At 39.2% G+C, this 23,499-nt stretch overlaps 1 protein-coding gene and 1 pseudogene across 1 annotated transcript in view; both read left to right on the forward strand.

The window, feature by feature from the left end:
• The window catches only part of SYN2 (synapsin II), a 159,592-nt gene that overhangs the window by 1,809 nt on the left and 134,284 nt on the right, over positions 1-23,499 (forward strand). The gene's annotated exons all lie outside the window — the stretch shown is intronic.
• Positions 10,342-10,483, forward strand: LOC149748317 (5.8S ribosomal RNA; annotated as a pseudogene).

The raw sequence follows: 23,499 nt of genomic DNA on the forward strand, positions 1-23,499 counted from the left end.
ATGTAGATGTGGAGATGCCCTCCTGCTGACTTGTGTAGTTGGCTTTTTCTTAGGACAGCAGAGTAGAAAACCTGAAGGGACCTTTGTAAGGAAATGACACAGGCACACGCAAGAGTGTAATGGGGAAGGTAAGAGAGTATATGATGGTGCCATTGGCAGTCCCCTAGGAGAATTACTCTAACTCAGTTCAAATCAACAAGTGCTTATTAAGTGGGAAGGGAAGGTAGCTAAGCTTTATTGAGCATCTGTTATATGCCGAACCCTGTACTAGGTGCACTAATATATATCTTATTAAATTTTCACCACCAAACTGAGGCTTAGAGAAAGTAAGTAATGTGTTCACAGTCAAATGGTAGAACCAGAATTTGAACTTAGGCCTACTTGACTCCACTTTTGCCACTCCATTATGTTATATTGCCTCATTATTATTATTATATTATTAGCAATATTAATAATTGGCCCCCTCTAGGGGCTAGGCAGTGTATGGGCCTTACAGAGAACTCACTCAAATTTGGGAGACAAAATGAAAACATGAAACAGTTAACAAAAAGGAATCTAGAATAATAAGTTGAGACTGGTGTTTCAGGCTTTCAATAAATGGAGTGATTAGAGTTATTGAGAGTAAGGGTCAGAGTTATTGGAGAAAGCTTCACAAAGGATGAGTCTTGAAGAAAGACCGGGAAAAGGAGGGGAGAAATGAGAATGAAATTGGTGCTTCATTTTTTTATGCAAGAATCTTGACCCTCCTATACCTGGTCCTGATCTCCTTTCCTGTTGAAGGCATTTGTTTTGGGTGTAATTACTAGTTAGGTACCCGCAGGTAGGAAGACACTCATTTGTATGGGTATGCGTTTATAACTGCATCTGTGGCTTGGGATTTGAAACTCTCCTTGGATAGTATTATTCTCTAGGAAGACTGCCTGCCTGGCACGAACCACAGAACTTGCCTTGCCCAGGAGACTAGACTTCGGATCGAAGAAATAGAAGCCACTTTACTGTAGGCTGACTCCCAACTGTTTTCTGATTTTCTCTAAAGTAATAACATTGATTTATTAAAACTCATAAACCCAGTTTGAGTCTAGTGCTTGACAGCAGTTCTGTGCTTCTGTGTTTCTGTGCTTAATGGCAGTTCTCAGAATTTTGCAGTCTGTCTTCTTTTAAGGTGTCTGTATTTGTTAAAAACATTGCAGTTAAGTATTGGTGAGTGGCTTTATTGAAAGGTCTCTATGAGTTAAGGCTCAGATGCCTGTTTATGACAAGCTCAGTGACTTAAAAAGGTGCTTTTTGCTCTAAAGACTGATTTTAATAAATTTGTCTCACAGTTTTAGCTACCTAGATAGTATTCTGTGAGCAGGTGTCATACATGCCTGATATTATTTTCCTGGTGCTTGCATAGGAAGTCAGAGTATAGCCTCCGAGTAAAATTTAAGAATATTGGTCCCATTTGAATTATGGAATGCTAAAATACGGAGGGTTTAACAAGTATTTAAATGATTGGAGATTTAAAGGAGGGCTTAAAATAGGCAGCGTCTTAGAGCAGCCTTGATACACAGCAGATTGTTTTGAATTTCTGTAGTGTAATTGTGGGCAATGGAATCTGGGGATCTTATCACTGACCAGGTTGATGGGAAAATCGGAGGGTGTTTCTCTCTTTCTTTTGCTTGAAATGTGTTTTCATTGGTTGCCTGAGATATTTAGGTTAATTGCACATTAACGGATCACTGAAAAATATTTCTGTTCCACTAAAACGTGATATCAAGCTCATTATATACCTTTTTAGTTAATTATTACTAGTGTATATATATATATATATATATATGCCTGAAAATGCATGTCTTCTTTCAAGGTTCCTACCTAAATTAGAAGTGCAGTTAATATTGCATTTTAATGATGTTTGTGCTTAAACAAGGAACAAGCGTCCATTTGTATATGTTGTTTTTTCTGTTTTACCTTCTCACTGGTTATGAGGTAAGTTTTCTCTCAGATTCTCCCCTGCCTCTGTTGCAGTGATTCCAATTCCAGTGACCAAGTGAGCTTTTTCAACCTCGAATGTCTCAATGTTTGAATTTGAAAATCAGTATTACAGGCATTCTAGAGATTATCTAGAGAGATTGCAGATTTGACAAGTCCACAGTTGTTTATTGCACACCTCTGTATAGAGTATATATGCTAAGAAAAATGAGACATAGTATCTCTCTTCTAAGATCTTTCCATCTGGCTGGATAGACAAGATAAATACATTTTAAAAAAAAGTTTACTAAAAACTTCCTCTTGTATTTGAACTATGGTCCTTGGATCAGCAGAATAGGCATCAACCGGGAGCTTTTTGAACTGCAGATTATCTGGTCCCACCTGACGCCTACTGAGTCACACTTTGCATTTGAATAAGATCTCCAGGTGATTCACATGCACATTAAATTTAAGACGCACTGAACTAAAGGGTATGTGATTAGTGCTAAAGATGTGGCAACAACACCAAGTACTATCACTTTTTGAGCAACTGCTATATGTCACATGTGATACCGAGTTCTTTAGAAATATCATTTAATCCCTACCACAACAATGTATTGTACTGTAGACGTTTAAAAGAGGGAGTGATGGATGTGGGCTAGAATGGGAAGGGAATGCTTCATGGAAATAGTGAGATTTGAACTGAGCCTTGAAGAATTTAAATCAAAAGAGATAGGTTGGCTCAGTCCAGACAGTGGATGGTATAAGGAAAGTGCACTGGTAGAAAAGAGGGAGACAACCAAGAGACTCGATTGTTGCATTATCTGGGAAGCGCCGGTTCCCATTCTTTTCTGGTCAGTCTTTGGGCATTTCATTAAGAATAGGGGAAGCGCACAAGTCTGGACCAGTGCTTGTGTGTAGTTCTAGAAAAATATTTGAATTGAAACTTGGGGGGAAAGCTCCAGTGGTTTGAGGCTTCTCTCTGCCAAATATTTTATCTACATGTCCTGTTTCTAACACAGACATACTGATTACATTGAATTTCATTGTTCATAGCAACATTAGCTTATAGCTTAGAATTCTAGGTTATTAGAGCTGGAAGATAATCCGGGTTACTTTATAAATGGGGGAAATTTTAAAAATAAATTTATTTATTTTTTTGGCTGCGTTGGGTGTTCGTTGCTGCGCGTGGGCTTTCTCTAGTTGCGGTGAGCAGGGGCTACTCTTCGTTTTGGTGCACGGACTTCTCATTGCGGTGGCTTCTCAAGTTGTGGAGCACAGGCTGTAGGTGTGCGGGCTTCAGTAGTTGTGGCACACAGGCTCAGTAGTTGTGGTGCAGGGGCTTAGTTGCTCCGTGGCATGTGGGATCTTCCAGGACCAGGGCTCGAACCCATGTCCCCTACATTGGCAGGTGGATTCTTAACGACTGTGCCAGCAGGGAAGTCCCATGAATGGGGGAAATCTTTTTCTGAAGAAGCAAAGTGGCTTCTTCAAATTTACTCAGAACTAGGATCTAGAACTTCAGTCTTTCTTCTAAGCCCAGAGAAATGGAACAATTTGCCCAAGGTCAAATAAGAAGTTAGTGAGAGAATGGAAACCAGAATTCGCATCTTCTGACTCTTAAGTTACTCTATGAGTAGATTCTTTAAATTTAACCTTTTTTCTCCTTGAAAATTCTGTTTTTGTCTGCTGCTTTTTTTTTTTCTTTTTTTGCTGTACGCGGGCCTCCCACTGTTGTGGCCTCTCCCCTTGCGGAGCACAGGCTCCGGACGCACAGGTTCAGCGGCCATGGCTCACGGGCCCAGCCGCTCCGCGGCATGTGGGATCTTCCCGGACCGGGGCACGAACCCGTGTCCCCTGTATCGGCAGGCGGACTCTCAACCACTGTGCCACCAGGGAAGCCCGTGTCTGCTGCTTTTAAAGAGTCACTGTGGAGTTGTAAGTGCTTAAAAAAGAACCACATGAGCATATTGCACTATATCTCCACTAGCAGTTTCACTGTCTTATTTGTGTTATTGTTGTTTCAGCAAAGGTCATTGTAAAATGGTTGAAGGAGGCTCTTAATTAGAGACCTAGTCATCAAACTCCAACAATATAATAAAGTTAGTAGGACTGCGCTACTATGATGACCTTGCTTTCAGGGACCCATTTTTACCTTAGTATCCTTGTCTGCCTAAGATTGTTTGCTGTCTTTCTCTACCCAAGTTGAGGTCTATGGTAACATTAGCCTTTTCAATATCTTGCTAAGCAAAATGTAATGGAGGCCTAATTAGCAAGTTTTCCAGAATTGCCTACTTTCCCTCAAATTTACAAAACAGTTTTAACTGGGATATGTTCAGTGCAGTGGAGCATCTAAACACAAGCCAGGTGCTGGGGATATAAGGTTAAGTTGGGCATAGGCCTTGTCCCCTGGGATCTTCCAGTCGAGTAGGGGAAACGACAGACGTTTAAATAGGATTTTAGTACACTATGGTAATTAGTATGCATAGGATGCTGTGGGAGCAGAGAGGAATGAAGATGTTGTGGTTAGAAATGTTTGTACCATTAAAAATGTGCCACTGTGTATTCTTTGATAAACCATTTTGCCTCTTTGGAGTTTGATTTTCTAAACTCTGTCAAATGAGAGGATTGAAACATTCTCTCAGATCCTTTACAGCACCACATTATTTCCATGTTACAGTTTTTGTGCCATTTTCTTTCAAAAGCTTTAGCTCTATGATTTATTCTACGTGGTAATGCTTGTAAGTCTTTGGAAGGGGAGGCATAGGTCAGTACATGGCTAAACATGTCCTTGGATGAAAAGCTCATCTTCGAGTACTCTCCATTCAGTACCCCTTTCTTACAGCGTTGCTACCATGTGGTATCCTGAAAAAAAGGGCCTAATCCTGTAATGCCCACTGTGTATGTTTCCTACTCAGTAATGGGAATTGTGGACTTGTGGTTGAATTCCTGTCTCCCTGATAGCTCTAAGAACTTTTGTATACATATGTTGAAGTGTTGGCTAACAGCATTTATTTCCTGATCCCTGCCGTGTGCACTGTGTTGTACAGTTTGCACAACATATTCATACCCAATGTCTCATTTTATCTTCATAATGATGAACAGACTCATAAAAGTAGTCGCTTTCCAAATATTAAATAGCTATTAAGCTCTCCAGCTTGCGCTTTTCTGATGTGCATGAACACCCCACGCTTGCTCTTCCTTCCTTTCTGGAGAACAGCTATTGTGCTCTCTGCTTCTTCCCCTCTCTCAGCCTCGGCGCTAAGATGTCTTTGTTTACTGGAGCCTTTCTCAGATTTTAGAGTCTGTTCTTTCTTTTTTCTTTCTGTCTAGGACCATTCTTCCATTCCATTCCTCCCAAGCACAGCTTTAAATCCCTTTCCAGGATATATACCTCTCATCTATTTCTCTGCTCAAGGGGTCTAACAACTTTATGCGGTATCTTTAGCCCGATTTAATCCTACAAAAAGAGGCTTGGGCTTTGTGGGGGGGGGGATTGAAATCCCCTTTCTCTATTGTGGACTTGAATCCTTAGAGGGCCCTAATATTAAAATAGCACAGCTGAAGTCTGTTTTCTTTTACACTTCCAGGTTTCAGTGATATAGAATGAGTTTTTTATTGTTCTTGTTGGACCCTGTGATGTGACTCAGGGACACATATGGATATAATTCCCTCTGCAGTCCCTGTCACCCCCTGAGGAATAGCTGATGATGAGAATTTAACTTCTAGAGAGTCCTATGTTTACTAACATTTTAACTGTGGGACAAAAGGGTAGCAGTGAAAGATTGATCTGCTCATCAGTTAGCAAAGAGCTAATAACTCCAGTGTGTTAGTTTCCATGAAGGCTACAAAGTAAGTGAAATACTTGGAATCAGACAATTATATAATACATGCTTTCACTTTTGAGAACTTGTAGGGAATCTCAAGGAAGACAAAATTAGCATTATCTAGTGGAAAGAGCATCGCAAACATTTAAAATATCTGGGTCAAGCGTCTACTCTGCCGTGTAACTTTGTGTCACTATAGGCAGTTTAACACTTTAAGCCTCTTTTTCTCTTTCAAAAATTAGGGATTTGAGCTAAATCATTTATCTTCAGAGTCCTGTAGAAACCACTTTAGAAGTCAAGTGATTTCTAAAGGTTAGATCATTTGACGGTATAAAGACTTGTTCAGAGAAGGAAGAAATCACTGTGGGCTGGTGAAGTCAGAAAATATTTCACAGAAGGGGCTAGGTCTGAGTTAGGCTTTCAAGGCTGAGTGAGATTTAGATTGGTGAGGAAGGAGAGAGGCATTTCAGTTAAAAGGAAGAGAAAGAGCAAAATCATAAACAACAGTGAGTAAAATGTGTGCAAGGGAGCTTTAGGCTAGTTAGCACACAGGTTTCAGGGCAGGAAAAAGAGGGAGAGAGGTTTGGATAAGCGGGGTGGGAGAAATGATGGCAATAATATCTAATGTGTCGAGTATACAATGTGCTAGGTAGGTGTTCTAAGTAGATGTATTAACTGATTTACTAAGTTATGAAATAGATTACTGTTATTAACCAAATTTTGCAAATGAAGAAACGCATAGCGAATTCAGGATTTGAATCCAGGTAGTGCAGCTCTGAGACCACGCTTTTATCCACTATGCTCTGTAATCACTAGGTAACAGTGTTCCAAATTTCTCCTTGCCTCTTAACACCTTGGTTTCTTTTCCTCAGTGACACGGACACCTGTTTTACCTCGAGGAGTTTCTTGTTTTTTGTGAACTTGTTTCTTCCTCTATAAAGAAGAGTTAAAGTATTTCTCATTCTTATGAGAATCAATTGACATAAACTCTCAAAATGCCTAATGTGACTGGGACCTGGGAAATGTTCAATAAAAGTTCCACCATGACAAGCAGATTTTCATAGCAACTTTGAGGCAACAGCTTACCATATGAGTCTTTATAGGAGCCTTCAAGTCAAGTAAAGTCATTTGTAGACAGGTTTCTGTGACACTAAAAGTAATTTTGAAAAATAGGGCAAGCCTAAATGAATATTCCTTCATTTTGGTTTTGGAGTAGTTTGTTGCACATAGTTTAGAAAACAATGATTACTAATGTTTTGAAACAGTCTTGGGGGAAGATGTTTTTGAGATGGCTTATTTGTAGAAACTTTATACTTTGAGCACTGTCACATCCATTGTCTCATTTAATCCTCCATACGACAGTATTTGTGGGGCAGTAATTAATGTTATTTTCATTTACATATGAAGGAATTAAGATGGGGAGGTTACCCAAGGTCACATACTCAGGAAGTGACAGAGTTAGGACTCCCACCCAGGTCTCTGCCTTTGGATCTTCTGTATTTTGCTGTGGGCTTCCTAGACTGAGTTGCAGGTGCCATAGAGCTAGATGGTGAGCTAATTTAGTCGGAAGCTTGTATTAAGTGAACAATAATGTTAGTTCTTCCAGCCATTTATTAAACTTTGTTTTCCATGGGTATTTAGTTTAATGATTTCCCTTTAGTGCTACCCTGGGATTCTCTTGCAGAAACTGCTAGATTTGACACAAAAAGCCAGTGAATAGAGCCATGGAAGGTGGTCACAGGAAGGATGGGACTGGTATTTATCTTCTCTGGCAAAACTGGAACCAGAAGACCTCAAGAAACATCGTGGTGTTTTGGACAGCACAGGAGATTTGGAGTCAGAAGGTCTGGGTTTAATTCAGCCATAGCAAGCTTCTATTCTTCCCTGAATCTCAGTTTCCTCATCCTTAAAGTTGGAGTAATAAAAGCTGCCCTGCTTTCTTCATAGGATTGTTGTGAGGTCAGATTGCAAACTCTAACATACACAACAGATTTAAATATGTATGGACTGAAACTGTAGCAACAGGTGGGACTGAGAGGAGATATGAGGAAGAATTCCCCACTTAATTTCCTCTTAAGTATTATCATGGGCAGTTTTTCTAGTTAATTAGGAGTAGAAATTTGGGGGAGAAAATAGGTTTTTCCCTAGTATCAGGGCTGCTGATTCTAGTCAGAACTGTGGAAATGGTGAATTTTGTTTTTTCACTTTTCTGTGTCTTCTCCCCCCACTGATGCCTTTCACTCTGTGTCCATGGACTCCTGTGACCTGGGACCCATTCCAGAGGTGAACATATTTTCTAAAACAAAATTGGGACATGAGGTCTTGTTTTTCAGTGTAAGAAATAGTCTGAGAGATTTTTAGATGCTGCAATATGGGAATTGGGGGGAAATTTTAGTGGTTGGTGGTTGGAACCTTCTTGAAATCCAGAGGTTCCTGGGAATTGGCCAGATTGTTGTTGGCATCCTTATTTCCTAGCTTTTTATTTTCAGCAGGCTGAGTTAATCTTTGCTCAGTGTGAGTTGTTAATGGCTGTTGGCAATCCCTTTTCACAGGTTTTTGCATTTTCATAGAAGAAGCTGGAAAATAGAAAATCTTCTCTGACCCTAAGTAATGAATAGTACAGTTTTAGCATTAAGATTGGGGGAAAAAGAGAATCATTCTTTATTGCCCCGCACCCACATGAAAAGTCTACTCTTTAAAAGAAAAAACTTGGCAAAGAGGGATGAGATTGGTTTTCCTGTAGCCACCAGATGAGTTACTTACACACTCAGATCAGGTTGAAAAATGCACTGAACTGAACTTTCATCCTGGAAGGAAACTGTAGCATGTGTGATTCTGTAATTAGGTCACATGTTTAAGTAAAACTTTATAATTTATTATATACTTCGACTTGCATGTATCATCTAATTTAATTGTCACCTTAACCTTGCGAGGTAAGTTGGTATAGTTGCCTGTTTTGATTAGGAAACCAAGGCTCAGAGAGAGTGTGGTTTGCTTAGAGTTACTACATGAAATAGGTAGAGCTGTATGTAAAATCGAGATTCTTCTTTCTCTGTACCCTTTTCTCCTTACTCAGTGCCCCTTTTCTCTGTGCAGCTAAACTTTCTGAGCTCTGCGCTAATCAATTATGATCCTTTTGCCTCAAAGCACCAAGAACAGATAAGAAATTGCTTAAGCTGGAAAGTGCCTGTATGGTCTGTGACAGGTGCTGCGTAGGTTGGTTGAAAAATAACTTAAAGATTGTCTCCTTTCCCTATGTGTTTTTTGTTAATGCTTATAATACTCTGACGACTTAGAGTCCTTCTGGTGCCTCTGGTGTATTTCAAACTGATTTTAAGTTGTCAGGAGAGGGGATTTTCACTCCAGAGCTCAATTCCTTTAAAGCTTCTTATTATCCTTTTGTACCTGGAAACCTATTTCTTAGCCAGAGCTCAGGGTGGCATCAGACTTAAGTTCCTACTAAAAAGACTGTTCCCTGCCGATCAATTTTTTTCTGGCTTTTTTTTTTTTTTCCACATAGCCGGTCCCTCTCGCTACAGCCCCCTCCCTCTTCCCCTTAATTCCAACTATAGTTATTTGCAAGATTCTGGGAGTCAAAGGGCAGTGAGTTTGGGGTAGAGAAAGCATGTGAAGCTCCTGTCCCTTCTGACTGCTCATGTTCCCTGAATATCATGGAAGCACCCTGCTGCTGTGTCCACTTGGCAGAACCTGTGCCTTTCTCCAGACCCTTCAAGAGCAAAGGTCTGGGTGGTGGCCTTGAGGGAAGAAAGACTTCCCAGAGATTCTTCAATGAGTTGATTTGGTTTTTCCCATAGTTAGAGCTTAAAAACAGGCATAGAGATCAGCCTTTTGTTTTGTTTTGGGTTTTTTGGCCTCACGCATGTGGGATCTTAGTTCCCCGACCAGAGATGAACCCTGGGCCCTCGGCAGTGAGAGCGCAAAGTCCTAACCACTGGACTGCCAGGGAGTTCCCACCTTTGTTTTTACTGGTCTACTTCCTTTCTCCTTCTTGGGGATTATTTTGAGGTTTCCCATTTATCTCATTAATTCCTTCATGAAGTATTCCATGGGAACTAGTGCTATAGTGCTGAACACAAGAGACGTTGTCCTGTCTTCACAAAGCTTATGGTTTATTTGGGAAGAAAGTCAATTAAACAAGCAGTGTAATGAAGTATGATTTATTATTATATCAACATGATTAAACGAAGTCTTAAATAGAACATGTTTGTCTCATAATTTCACCATAGCAATAGAGCAGCTGCTGTCACATTTTTACATTCTCTTCTAATATTTGTCCAAATGCAGACATATTTTTACATAGTTGTGATTATTGTCTAGCTATAATTTCATATTTTGTTTTTCTACTTGTAAATAATGTTTACATATTGTCATATAGTCTTAATAATTATTATGTATTTTAATAACTGTTGTACCATGATTTATTCAATTATGTTTCTATTAGAGAACTGTTGACTTCCAATTTTTCAACATTATTACGTAGTAATACCATAGGCATTCTCAGTTTTCAGGAAATGAACTATTTGATCAAAGATTATGATAATATGACTCTTAGCGTTGGATCTCTTGGCTCAAACCTCAATGAAGAACACAATTAGTTGCCAGAATTAATGAGAATTGCAGGACACATTGATCACTGACACTTCGAATGCCTTTGGGACACTGGGGCTATGGCTTTCTGAGGGTTGCTTAAAAAAAAATTATGATATATGTAGCTTTTGATAGATACTGCTATATTGCTTCCTATAAAAGGTTTTTCCAGTTTGCAGTCCATCAACTATATTCACTTCACTTTTCAGCATGCAGTATTATCTTTTTAAGTGTTGATATGATAGGTATGAAAGCAGTATTTGGCTATTTTACCATGTATTTCTACGAGTACACATGAGTTGAATGTTTTCCCTAATGTTTGTTTATAAATATATTATGTGAAATGATTACTCTGTTTTTTTGGCATTTTACTGGTTGATTTGCTAACTTGACAGTTTGATTTTGAATGGGATATTCACTGTCAATGAAGAGGAATGGGTAACTGCGTAGAATGTCTTCTTGGGGATATTTGCTCTAATTTGACAAAAAACTTCTGTGATTGTGACGTTAAGGGTCAGATTCTTTGAGCTAGAGTCAGTACTCTGTGTAGGACTGACACCTGTGGGGTCTGCACTGGGCTGTGAGTTCCTTCAGGGCAAGGGCCATGTTTTACTCTTTGACTCAGCATTTAGCAGCCTGGCCAATGATAGGCCTCAAAAAATTGTTGAAGGAATATGACTTTCTTGGGACAGTCTCCTTCTCTAAATATCATTCTCACATCTTCACCATTTAAAATTCATTCTTTGGTTCTCAATGACTTTCTAATCTTGGAGGCCTCTAGGAATTTATAAATACCCGTAAAGGATACCTCCTGGAATTTATAAATACTTCTAGGATTTATAAATACCATCAATGCCGTGGTGGTCTCAGGCAACATATCGGAGATTATAACCACAGTACGAGAGCAATACTCTATAGGGGTGGAATAAAAAATAGATACCTGGTGATGGAGGAGTGGAGAGGGGGTGAGAGAGATGCTCAGAAGAGTAGTAGGAAGTTGTCAAGAATAAACCTCATCTATTGCAGAGAATCCCAGGAATATGAGAACAGGAATGTAATCTTAGCGGTCACCTGAGCTTTGGTGTCCTTATGTGTAAATGTGGATGAGAATGCATACTTTCCAGGGTTGTTGTGAGACTTTATTTAAATAAAGTAGGTTATAAAAGTGCTTTGTAAACTCTAAAGTGCTATGTGGATAAAAAAATCATTGTTATCATCACCATCATGTAGGTAACCAAGGAGCAGAGGGATAAAGTTACTTTTATTTTTTGCCAGGAGCTAGATTTAGTCTTCATATTTTGCAGTCAATCTTTATCATTTGAAGATGAAATAGAAGTTTCTAAAGTATTATTTTCCCGCCAAGGAAATAGTGAGGAAGGATGGAGGATGTGGTTGGGTAGCTTTAGGGACTGAATAGACTTTGTTAAGCTTTTTATCACTTTACCAAATGATTAGTTTCTTTCTGCCCAAGTCCTTTTCCTAGAGAATGAAGCACAGCAAAAAGAAGAATAAAAACAACATGAACATGGCAAAAGCATGGGCTGTGTTCAGAGGCAGTAAGTGATTTGATTGAGGCAGTGGGTTAAGATATGGAGGAATCATGAGCTGATCCTGGAATAGTAGATTAGGATCCAATAAGGACAACCTTGAATGCAAAACTCAGAGGTAGTCAGTGGGGAATAGTGAGGGTTTTGGAACAGGGGAGTGATTTGATCAATGCCGTGCTTAGTAAGGTTTATCTGGGGACACTGTAGAAAATGGGGAGGAGGAAGAACTTGTGCAGGGCTGGAGACCAATGTAGAGGCATGTTTTCGTTTTCCATCTATGAGAGACTGGAGGCTTCTAATAGGACCGTGGCCGTGGAAAAGAAGGAGTGGGTACAAGGATGTCAGAGAGTATAGTCCCAGGCTGAAGGAGCTCTGGGACCTTATGACCTTCAGTCTGTTATATCTCCCAGAGGTTTGTTTTCCCTGTAAACTTTTTAAAAGTTGAAGTATAAAAGTGCACAAATACTAATAGTTCAATGAGTTTTTACAAAGTATAAAGTATGACCCAAGTCGAGATATACAACATATCCAGCACCTGCTAAGCTTATATCCCCCTTCAGTCATTACTTCTCCTTCCCCAACAGGTAACCGCTATTTTGGCTTCCTTCAATATATGTTAATTTTGCCTGGTTTTGAGCTTTCTATAAATAGAATCAGTACAAACTCTTTTATGTCTGGCTTCGTTTGTTTGACATCATGTTTATGCGATTTTTCTGTTTTCTGGTATGGAGAATTAGTTCATTCTTTTTCAGTGCTCATTTGTATTTCGTTGTATGAATATATCACAATTTATTTATGCATTCTGCTGTTGATGGATGCTTAAGTTGTTCCCAGTTTGGGAACAACTATGAATAATACTGCTATGAACAGTTCCTTTACATGTCTTCTGGTGAATATAAGCTCTTTTTTATATTTATATTTCCTACCCAGGAGTAGAATCTGCTGGGTTATAGGGCATATGCAAGTTCAGCTTTAGTAGATACTACCAAGTACTTTATAGAGTTTTACAGAGTTTACCAGTTTCCACTGCTGTTAGCAGAGTTTAAGAGTTCCTCACCAATACTTGTGTCTTAGTTAGGTTGGGCTGCTATAATAAATACCATAGGCTGGGTGGCTTAATGAACAGTTACTTATTTCTAACAGTTCTGGAGGCTAAAACTCCCAGATCAGGGTGCCAGCATGATCAAGTTCTGTTGAAAGTCCTCTCCCTCGCTTGTAGATGCCGTCTGTCTTTATCCCCACATGGCAGAGAGAGAGAGAGCTCTGGTCTCTTCAACTCCTTATGAGGGCACCAATTCCATCATAGGGGCTCCATCCTTACAAGCTTATCTAAATCTGATTACCTCCCAAACTCCCCATCTCCAAATACCATCACATTAAGGATTAGGGCTTCAACATATGGATTTTGGCAAGGGACAAAAAGATTCAGTCCATAATAACTCAGTATTATAGTATTTTAAATTTCAAAGGCTTTTATGTTATAAGAAACTTGAACAGAGAGGGCTATATCTAGCATAAAGGAAGAAAGGAGCTACATTCTTCCCTCTGTATCCACAGGGGATTGGTTCCAGCCCCCCCTCCCCCCCAGCAAAGTCCATGGATGCTCAACTCCCTTGTGTAAAATGGTGAAGTATTTACATATAACCTATGCACATCCTTCTGTATACCTTAAATCGTCTCTAGATTACATATAATACCTAGCACAATATAAATGCTATGTAAATAGCTGCTGCATGGCAAATTCAAGTTTTGCTTTTTGGAAATTTCTGGAATTTTTTTCCCAAATATTTTTGACCCCCAGTTGGTTGAATCTGCAGATGCAGAATCTCAGATACAGCAGGCTGACTGTACTGGTTATTGAAGGCCTGCCACATACCAGATACTGCCTAGGTGCTTTTACTTACATTGTCTCATTTAATGAAGATAATACTCCTGTAAACTGTGTGATCAGTGTTATCACATTGATTTTACAGGCCACAGAACTGAGACTCACAGGTTCGGCAGCTCATATTTGCTGTCTAGAATCCAATCTAAATCTGCTTGAATCCAAACAATGACATCACATAAAACTGCAGTTTGTCAGTGCGGTGTTTTCGGTTTTTTGGTGGTTAGAGGAGGCTCTTCTTGGGGACCCTGAAGTCCCATCATATAGGTAGCCCCCTTCTGAGACTTAGTACTTAGCTGACGCTGTAAACAGCAGCCTCCCAACCAGGCACCTCCCCCGCCTTGCGCCCTCTCTGCTTCCCCACTGAATCACTCAGCAGCTGGTCATTAAGACTGTCTCAAGGTAGATATTATACTGGCACATCCTCTGCTCCAGCTGGCAGGATGACGGAAGAAGCTCCCATGGAATTTTTAACCCTAGCCAAGCCTCTTATTTCTCTCTCTTACCAGCTTTCTTCCTGTAGCTTTTGTCCCTCTCAAGACTAGGAAGACAGGAATGACATATCATAGAAAGAGCTAGAAGGCAGGAGACCTAGGTCCTGACCCTAACACTAAATTGTATGCTTTTGAATATCACATCTACCTGCTCTTGACCCGGGTTTTTTTTTTTTTTTTTTTTTTTCTTTTTTTAATTTGTCAATTTGTAAAGGTTTTTTTTTTTCTCTATTATTTATTTATTTTTAAATTTTATTTTATTTGTTTGGCTGCATTGGGTCTACATTGCTGTGGGGCGGGGGGGCTTCTCATTGCAGTGGCTTCTCTTGTTGCGGAGCACGGGCTCTAGGCGTGCGGGCTTCAGTAGTTGTGGCTTGTGGGCTCTAGAGCGCAGGCTTAGCAGTTGTGGCACACGGGCTTACTTACTCCTCGGCACATGGGATCTTCCTGGACCAGGGCTCGAACCCATGTCCCCTGCATTGGCAGGTGGATTCTTAACCACTGTGCCACCAGGGAAGCCACGGGTTTTCTAATTTGTAGAAAGAGGGCGTTCATTGGACTGGGGTTAGTGGTTACATGGGCCGTCCTTAAGGTTTACTGTGGGAAGACTCAAGCAGAAGATACTTTGAATCCTCTGTATATTATTATAAACAGAGCAGCTCTGGTTTTATTTGTTGTGTATGTATTGAGCTTCCTCCTGAGATTTTAAAGTGAAAGATTATATGACAAGTACATGCTTGAAATACACTAGACTAGGTGATATCTACTAAGTCAGTGTATCACTTTGTGAAAACCTTATGAAAGATTATGAGTGACAAAACTGAAATGAGCAAAATTTTCACCCTTTACATTTAAAAAAAAATATGTATACAAGGCTTCATCTTTCCTCTGTGGTCATGCTTTCCTCTGACCACTGTGAGGGAATGGAGGGGGTATAATGAATTTTGCCTAGGGTAGGAGGTTGGGGAAGGATTCACCAAAGAGGAGGCATCTGAGCTGGACTTAAGAGAAGAGTAGAGTTTCACTAGGTGGATTAGGAGATTGGGGAGATAAGGCATTTCAGGTAGAGAAATAAGGCAGGAAGGCATGAAAAAACATTGCTATTTTGGAAATATTGTGTTCTTGGTATAGATATTGTATATGATGGAAAGGGGAAGAAGGAGGAAAGCTAGGCGATGAGGCCTCTTTGTAAAGGGACTTGAACATTTGAGGGCTAATGAAGAAGTGTACGTATCATTTGAATTAGCCCTGCTTCATTCATTTGGGGCTCCTTTAGACTCAGGATCCCTGATCCACACAGCAGTGTTTCTGCACAGGAGCTATGGCAGTGGTGATGCTCACATACTCAGAAGTGACTCTGAATAGAGGGAACCTTGGTGGCCTGGGTCTACATTAACTTCTTCTTCTTAATTGGCTCAGAGTGCTGGATATATATGTGTAATACTTGTGTAAAACGAAAGGGTAGAGGGGTGGGGGAGGCTCTGCTGCTGGGCAGTGACTTTCCACACTGTGATAAACTCAGTGGTGTCCTTTCCATTTAAACTCATCATCACGGGTGGAAGTGGAAGATTGTAATTTTACCTCCTGTGTGAAAAATTAGAGTCAGGCTTATGGCTCCGACTTACCAGCTCTTCTCCATAATGGATCTTCTCATTCTGTCCCTGGAAGCGTATGTTTATTTGTAATGTATTACATTCGTGGTAATTGGAGCAGCGTGGCTTTTCATTCTCCTGTCAAACACTCGTCTCCCTGCCTAGAGAGCCTCAGAGCCTGATAATAATGAGCCTATGAATTGCATTAGGTCAGGAATTAGGTTCCCAGTTAAACATGTATGAAGGGTGTCTCACCCATTTGCCCTCTTTTTTCGTTTGTGCCCTTGAGATGTCCCTATATCCCATGAGTCCTATCCTGGTTGAGGACAGGTTTCAGATTGGGGCACAGTATCTGCCCAGTTGGGGCCAATGTCACCTTCATTCATTTTACAAAATAGTGAGAAGGAGTGAGCTGACATTGACTGAAAAGTTACTATGAGCAGGCACTTCACATAAATTACCTCATTGACTCCTTGCACCTTAAAAGAGGTGTTATCACCATTTTACATATGAAAAGATAGTTAAGTAACTTCCCCAAAGTTGCATATAGCTGGAAAGTGGTAAGTGAGGATTTGAATCTTTGTCTGAATTCAAAACTCATGTTTTGTCCATTTCATGACTCTGAAAGCAGAATAATTGTGCGTATACAGTCATAGCAATTTTGTAGCTCGATGGAAAAATTATAGGTGGGGGGCCTTTAGGCATTAGAGCCAGAAAAGAGGCTTTGGAGAATCAACACTAAAGGCTAATCAGAAGAGTAGCCTTATAAAGTATAGAGTGTAAAGAGTTAAAGCAATTCTAGTACTTTCCTCACTTTGGGAATGAAACACATTATTCTGTGGCCAGTGGTAAGTTTAGATAATATCCAGGTGTGAGGCAGAGTAGGAAGCAAGAGAGTGATATGATATGTAGCTGGGGCTCTTTTTAAACACTGAGATATAATTTGCATGCCATAAAATTCACCTTTCTGAAGTGTAAAATTCATTGGTTTTAGTATACTTATGAGATTGTGTAACCATCACCACTATCTAATTCCATGTCTTCATCACTCCAAAAAGAAACCCTATACCCATTAGCAGTCATTCCCCAAACCCCCTTCCCGCAGGCCCAGGCAACTGCTTATCTACTTTGTGTCTCTATGGATTTGCCTATTCTAGACATTGGATATAAATGGAATTATATAACATGTGACTTTTTCTTCTTTTGCGTCCAGTTTCTTTCTCTTAACATAATGTTTTCAAGGTTTATCCGCATTGTAGCATGGACATAAGAAAGAACTACATAAAGAGCACTTAGTAGTACTTAGTTCTTTTTAATGGAAGTTTATTCCTCTATTCCTTTTTGTAATATTCCATTGTATGGATGTACCATATTTTATTTATCCATTCATCAGTTGATGGATATTTGGGTTTTTTCCACTTCTGTGCTATTATGAATAATGCTGCTATGAACATTTGTGTACAAGTTGTTATGTGAACGTGTTTTCAGTTTTCTTACATATATACCCAGGAGTGGAATAGGAGTAACTCTATGTTTAACTCTTTGAGGGACTGCCAAACTGTTTTCCAAAGCTGCTGTGCCATTTTATTTTTTATTTTTATTTATTTTTTGCTGTGCCATTTTACATTCCCGCCAGTAATGTATGATGGTTCCATTTTTTAAAAAATAAATAAATTTATTTATTTATGGCTGCGTTGGGTCTTTGTTGCTGCACATAGGCTTTCTCTAGTTGCGGTGAGAGGGGGGGCTACTCTTCATTGCGGTGTGCAGGCGTCTCATTGCAGTGCGCTGGCATCTCATTGCCGTGGCTTCTCTTGTTGCAGCATGGGCTCTAGGCGTGTGGGCTTCAGTAGTTGTGGCTCGCGGGCTCTAGAGCTCAGGCTCAGTAGCTGCGGCGCACGGGTTAGTTGCTCCGCGGCATGTGGGATCTTCCTGGGCCAGGGCTCAAACCCGTGTCCCCTGCATTGGCAGGCAGATTCTTAACCACTGCGCTACCAGGGACGTCCCGTGATGGTTCCATTTTTTTTCCACGTCCTTGACAACATTGTTATTGTACTTTAAAAAATTATTATTCTAGCCATCTTAGTGTATATAAAGTGGTATCTCATTGTGTTATTTATTTGCATTTCCCTAATGGTTAATGATGCTGAGCATCTTTTCATGTGATTATTGACTGTTTGTATATCTTATATGGAGAAATGCCTATTGAAATTCTTTCTTATTTTTAATTGGGTTAACTGGGTTGGTTTGAGTCTTTTTGTTGGTGAGTTGTAAGAGTTTTCTTTATATGTTCTAGTTATAAGTACCTTACCAGAATATGATTTGCAAATATTTTCTCCTACTTAATGGGTTATCTTTTTACTTTTGATAGTGATTTTTGAAGCACAAGCAACATTTTAAAATTTTGATAAAGTCCAGTTTATCTATTTTTTCTGTTGTTGCTTGTGCTTTTGGTATATGTCTAGGAAATCATTGCCTAATTCAAAGTCACCTGTTTTCTTCTAAGAGTTTTATAGTTTTATCTCTTACAGTTAGGTCTTTGATTCATTCTGCATTAATTTTTATAAGTATAAATTTTATGGTATAAGGTAGGAGTCCCACTTCATTCTTATACATGTGTGGATATCTATATTTCCCAGCACATTCATTGAAAAGACTCTTCTCTCCCCATTGAATTGTTTTGGCACCCTTGTTGAAAAATCAGCTCATTATAGAATTATGGATTCATATTTGGATTTTCAGTTCTATTCTGTTGATGAGATGGATTCCAGTGATCTACCGTCTATCCTTATACCACTACCACAGTCTTCATTACTGTAGCTTTGTAGTAAGCTTCGAAATTGGAAAACGTGAGTTCTCCAACTTTGTTATTTTTGTTCTTTTCTAAGATTTTTGCCTATTCTTGGTTCATTGAATTTTCTTATGGATTTTAGGGTCAGTTTGTCAATTTCTTTTATTTATTTTTATTTCTATTTATTTTGGCTGTGCCATGTGGCTTGTAGGATATTAGTTCCCTGACCAGGGATTGAACCTGGGCCCCGGCAGTGAAAGCACTGAGTTCTAACCACTGCACCACCAGGGAATTCCCTGTTAATTTCTTTTGAAAAGGCAATGGGGATTTTGATAAGGATTGCATTGAATCTGCAGATTAATTTGAAGAATATTGGCATCTATCAAGTCTTCCAGTCCATGAACACTGCTGTCTTTCCATTTGTTTTGATCTTCTTTAATTTCTTTCAATAATGTTTTGTAGTTTTCAGTAGTCTTCCTTTTAAACATTTGTTACCAATAATTATATTCTTTTTGATGCTGTTATAAATGGAGTTGTTTTCTTAATTTTTTAATTCATCATTACTAGTATATGGAAATACAACTGATATTTTATGTTGACTGTGTATCGTGCAACCTTGCCGAACTCGTTTATTAGCTCTAATAGAATGTGTGTGTATATGTGTGTTCCTTGAAATTTTTTATATACAAGATCATGTCATCTACAGATAGCAGTAGTTTTACCTCTTCCTTTCCAATCTGGAAGCCTTTTATTTCTTTTTCTTACCTAATTGTCCTGGCTAGAATCTCTAGTACGATGCTAAGTAAAAGTGGAGAGAGCAGACATCTTTGTCTTATTCCTGGTCTTTGGGGGAAAACTTTCAGTCTTTCACCATTAGTATAATGTTAACTGTGGTTTTTTTCATAGATGCCTTTTATCAAGTTGAGGAATTTCCTTTTGATTCCTAGGTTGCTGAGAGTTTTTTATGATGAAAATGTATTGGGTTTTGTTAAATGCTTTGTGTCTATGGTCATGTGGGTTTTGTCCTTTATTAATATTGTGTATTATATTGATATTTATGTGTTGAACCAACCTTGCACTGCTGGGATAAATCTCACTTAGTCATCATATATAATCCTTTTTTCCCCCTGAGGTGTTTTTTTTTTTAAATTGAGATCTAGTTGATGTACAATATTATGTAAGTTTCAGATATACAACAGAGTGATTCACAATTTTTAAAGCTGTATTCCATTTATAATTATTATAAAATATTGGCTATATATAATTCTTTTTATATATTGCTAGATTTGGTTTGTTAGTATACTGTTTGTAGCTGGAGCTTTTTGCAAAGTGTTTTTAGTAGATCTGACATTATACAGAGAGAAATAGAAGGTGCCTCACATTTTACCAACTGCTGTGTGCTGCTACCATGCTAAAGGCCTTATGTATGCTCTCTTATTTAAACTTCTAGGTAGTGGTGTCCCTGTCTTGCAGATGAGAAAACAAAGAGGCAAAAAAAAAATTTGTTTTGGTTTAGCACTTATCTTCTCTTAAGTAGGGATTGATACTGCAAGGAAAAGAAGTAAGGCAGAGCCAAATAGCCAGATAAAGCAGCGGGTTTTTTGAAGGTGTGTTATAAGTTATAAAGCTAGTTTTATGTGTGTAATAACAGAACTGGACCCGTCGTGGGTATAATCATAGGCTAGAGATCTTATATAAGGTGAAGGGCTGGGCATAGAAAGAAATACAAGATTTTCTTGGTTGTATGGCCACCCTTTTTTGATAGCAGATAGGATCAGGCCCTAACCCTTAAATGAAAACCGTCTTTAAGCCTCAGGGTTAAAGAAGACACTTTTCCTGCCCGTAAGTAGTTAGTGTTGTAGTGTGGATGACATGTAAGCTGTACAGTGACGTTCTGGGCCTTTAGCAATGCCCACATTAACCAGGTGGCCATTGGTGTTGGGGGAGCCTGGAATCCTTATTGTATACTTAGTTAATAATAATAAGTATGGAATGATTAACTATAAAGTATGCCGATTTGGGACACCAGTTGCTGATTTGGGAGATTTGTGCCCGTGTTTGGGGAACACAGATTCCCTGGGTGTTCAACAGCTGGATTACCAAGTATTAGTATTTCATGGGGATTCAGCTTCCAAAGATGATTGGAATTTGATGAGAGATTGCCTGGCAAGTGTGTAGCTGCAGACAGAAAAGGCAGTGAAAGTAGACTTTAGAGTGGAAAAGTTGGAGGTAGGAGGTCTTCGGATTAGCAAATTAATCTAGTTCTGATGAATATGAGAGAAAAATGGTTAACACAAAATTCTGCATAGTGATTACTTCCAGTGGAAGCCAAGGTGAGGCAGGAGGGTATGGTAGAGAGCTTTAATGGTATTGGTAGGTTCTGTTTCTTAAAATGAGTGGTAGATCCATGAGTGTTCTTTTTATTAGTAGGCTTTATAACTTCTCTGTACATCACATTTTAAAATATATCCAATATTTCTTCACAAAAGGGGGAGATGAAAGAAAAACAGGTGGAAGAATAAAGGAAGAGAATCAAGTCCCAGCAAGGAACTAATGCCAGGCAGCCTTTGCTTAATATATGTCGTGTTACAGTGATCTTGCCCATTTAGAGTTATTAGGAGAATATATGTTTCTCTCTTTGCTTCCATGACTTAAAACTAAAAGGTAATTTCCTAGAGCTAAGCTTTGGGAAGAGGAGAAGAAAATGAAGCTTTGAAACAGATTTTGTTTCTGTTTCTCAGGGGAGAAAGTGGTAGGTGTTGGAGTGGGAGCTCATGTGTCCAGGCACCAAACTTGGCAGACAGCTCCCTCAGAGCAGATGGAGTGAGGATTTCACAGCCTGACTGACTGACTCAGACCTGCCTCCCTGCAGGCAGCCACTATTGGGGATGGCTTGAATCTCTGTCAAAAGCTGCAGGATCATGTTATTTCTCCTTCTACTCTAGCAGTGGCAAACTCTAACCTTCCTGGACGAAGAGCTGCCCAGGACTCAGGCAGACCAAGTGTTTGGGCAAGGAGCTGAGTATTGATATCTGACCTCTATTGTTTGCAGGGACAGTGGCTTTGGTGGAATGGACGTTTCTTAGACTGAAGTGTTTAAACAGAGGCTGTTAACTCCCGGTGGATGACTCCCCCAATCCATGTTGCTTTAGGGAGGATTTTTACATTGAATTGGATTGCCTGTGTGTTCTCCAAGCTTCTGTTCTGCCTGGAGATTATGAGAAATGTGAATTGAAAGCTTCTATATAGTCCATGATTGGTTTAGTGAGGTCAGCATAGGAAAAAACCCTGGGAGAGACTTAGAATTATTGCCTAAGATGTAAACAGCTTTCCGAAAATGACAGATCTTGCTGCCAGTCACGATTTTAGCACCCAGTGAAGATGAACATGTGCTGGATTAGGGCCACAGCCTTTTAGTTGGTGTCCTTGCCTTTAGTCTCTCCCCTGCCAATTTAGACTACAAATGCTGCCAGGCTTTTTTCCCTGAAAGCCTACTTTCATCATGGCACTCTCCATTCAGGTAGCTCTAGTAGCTGCCGCTCTGCATCAAGTCTAGGCATGCTGTCTAGCTTTGAAATGTGTTATATCTGGCCTGCTTCTCTAGCTAAAACCCACCTACCTGTAAGTCCTATAAGTCTTAGCTCAATTTCTTCCTCCTTCAAGCTAGCATCGATCACCGTCTTCTGTGCTCTATCAACCATATATAGTAATTTCTAAATAATGTAGTGGTAAATTGTTTCATAATGGTTATTTGTATGTTAGTGTTGGACTCTGAGCCCTTTGAAGTTATGGACCATGTTTCCTCCTCTTCCCCATGGTATTTAAGGTGGCGCTGGGCACATGTCAGTACATTTTGTTAAATTATTAAACACTGAAAGTTTTGTAAGTAATAACTAGTATTTGTATATTATTTTAGAGTTTACAAATGCTTTTACATTTATTATCTCACTTAATTCTTCCAGAAACTTTGTGATATTCCCATTTAAAGATGAAGAAATTGACTCTTAAAGAGATGAAGCTCAGCTCAGTGCTCTGTGACAACCTAGATGGGTGGGATGGGGGCGGGGAGGGAGGTCCAGGAGGGAGGGGAGATATGTATACATATAGCTGATTCACTTCATTGTACAGCAGAAAGTAACACAGCACTGTAAAGCAATTATACTCCGAAAAAACAAAAAAAAAATAAAATCACACATTTAGTATTATTGCATTGGTAAAAATACAATCATACTTAGAAAAAAATAAGAAAAATACATTAAAAGAATGTTAAAATAAGCTTTGTTTAGGGATTACAGGTGATTTATTTTCAGCTTTTTTATTTTCATAAATTCTTTAATTATGTATTACTTTTAGAGGGTAAAAAGGTGAACTAAAAGGAATAAAAATAACTTACTGCTAAAAAAACAAAAAAGAGTTGATATAATTTGCCCAAGGTCTCACAGTTGCTAACTGGTAGACAGAACTGGAGTCCAAGTTTTTAGTTCTGTTGAAAATGCCAACTTACCTCAGGTTTTCTTAAAATCCCAGTTTTCTTTAAGGGATTTGTAGACATTGTTATTCAATACCATGGAAATATGCTGGGAGTGCAATGAAAAAGCGCTGTCTTCCTGTGAACTAGACAGTTATAAAAGATGTTATGAATGTTTCAGACTCAAATGGATCTGAAGAAGGAAGGTGTAGTGGGTTGAATAGTGTCCCTCATATCTACCCATCACCTTAGAATGTGACCTTTTTTGGAAATAAGGTCTTTGCAGAAGTGATTAGTTAAGGATTTTGAGATGAAATCATCCTAGATTTAGGGTGGG

The sequence above is a fragment of the Delphinapterus leucas genome, chromosome 10 (assembly GCF_059928025.1).
Source record: "Delphinapterus leucas isolate spDelLeu-1000000601 "Yukka" chromosome 10, BTC_Dleu_Yukka2, whole genome shotgun sequence".
Lineage (NCBI taxonomy): Eukaryota > Metazoa > Chordata > Mammalia > Artiodactyla > Monodontidae > Delphinapterus > Delphinapterus leucas.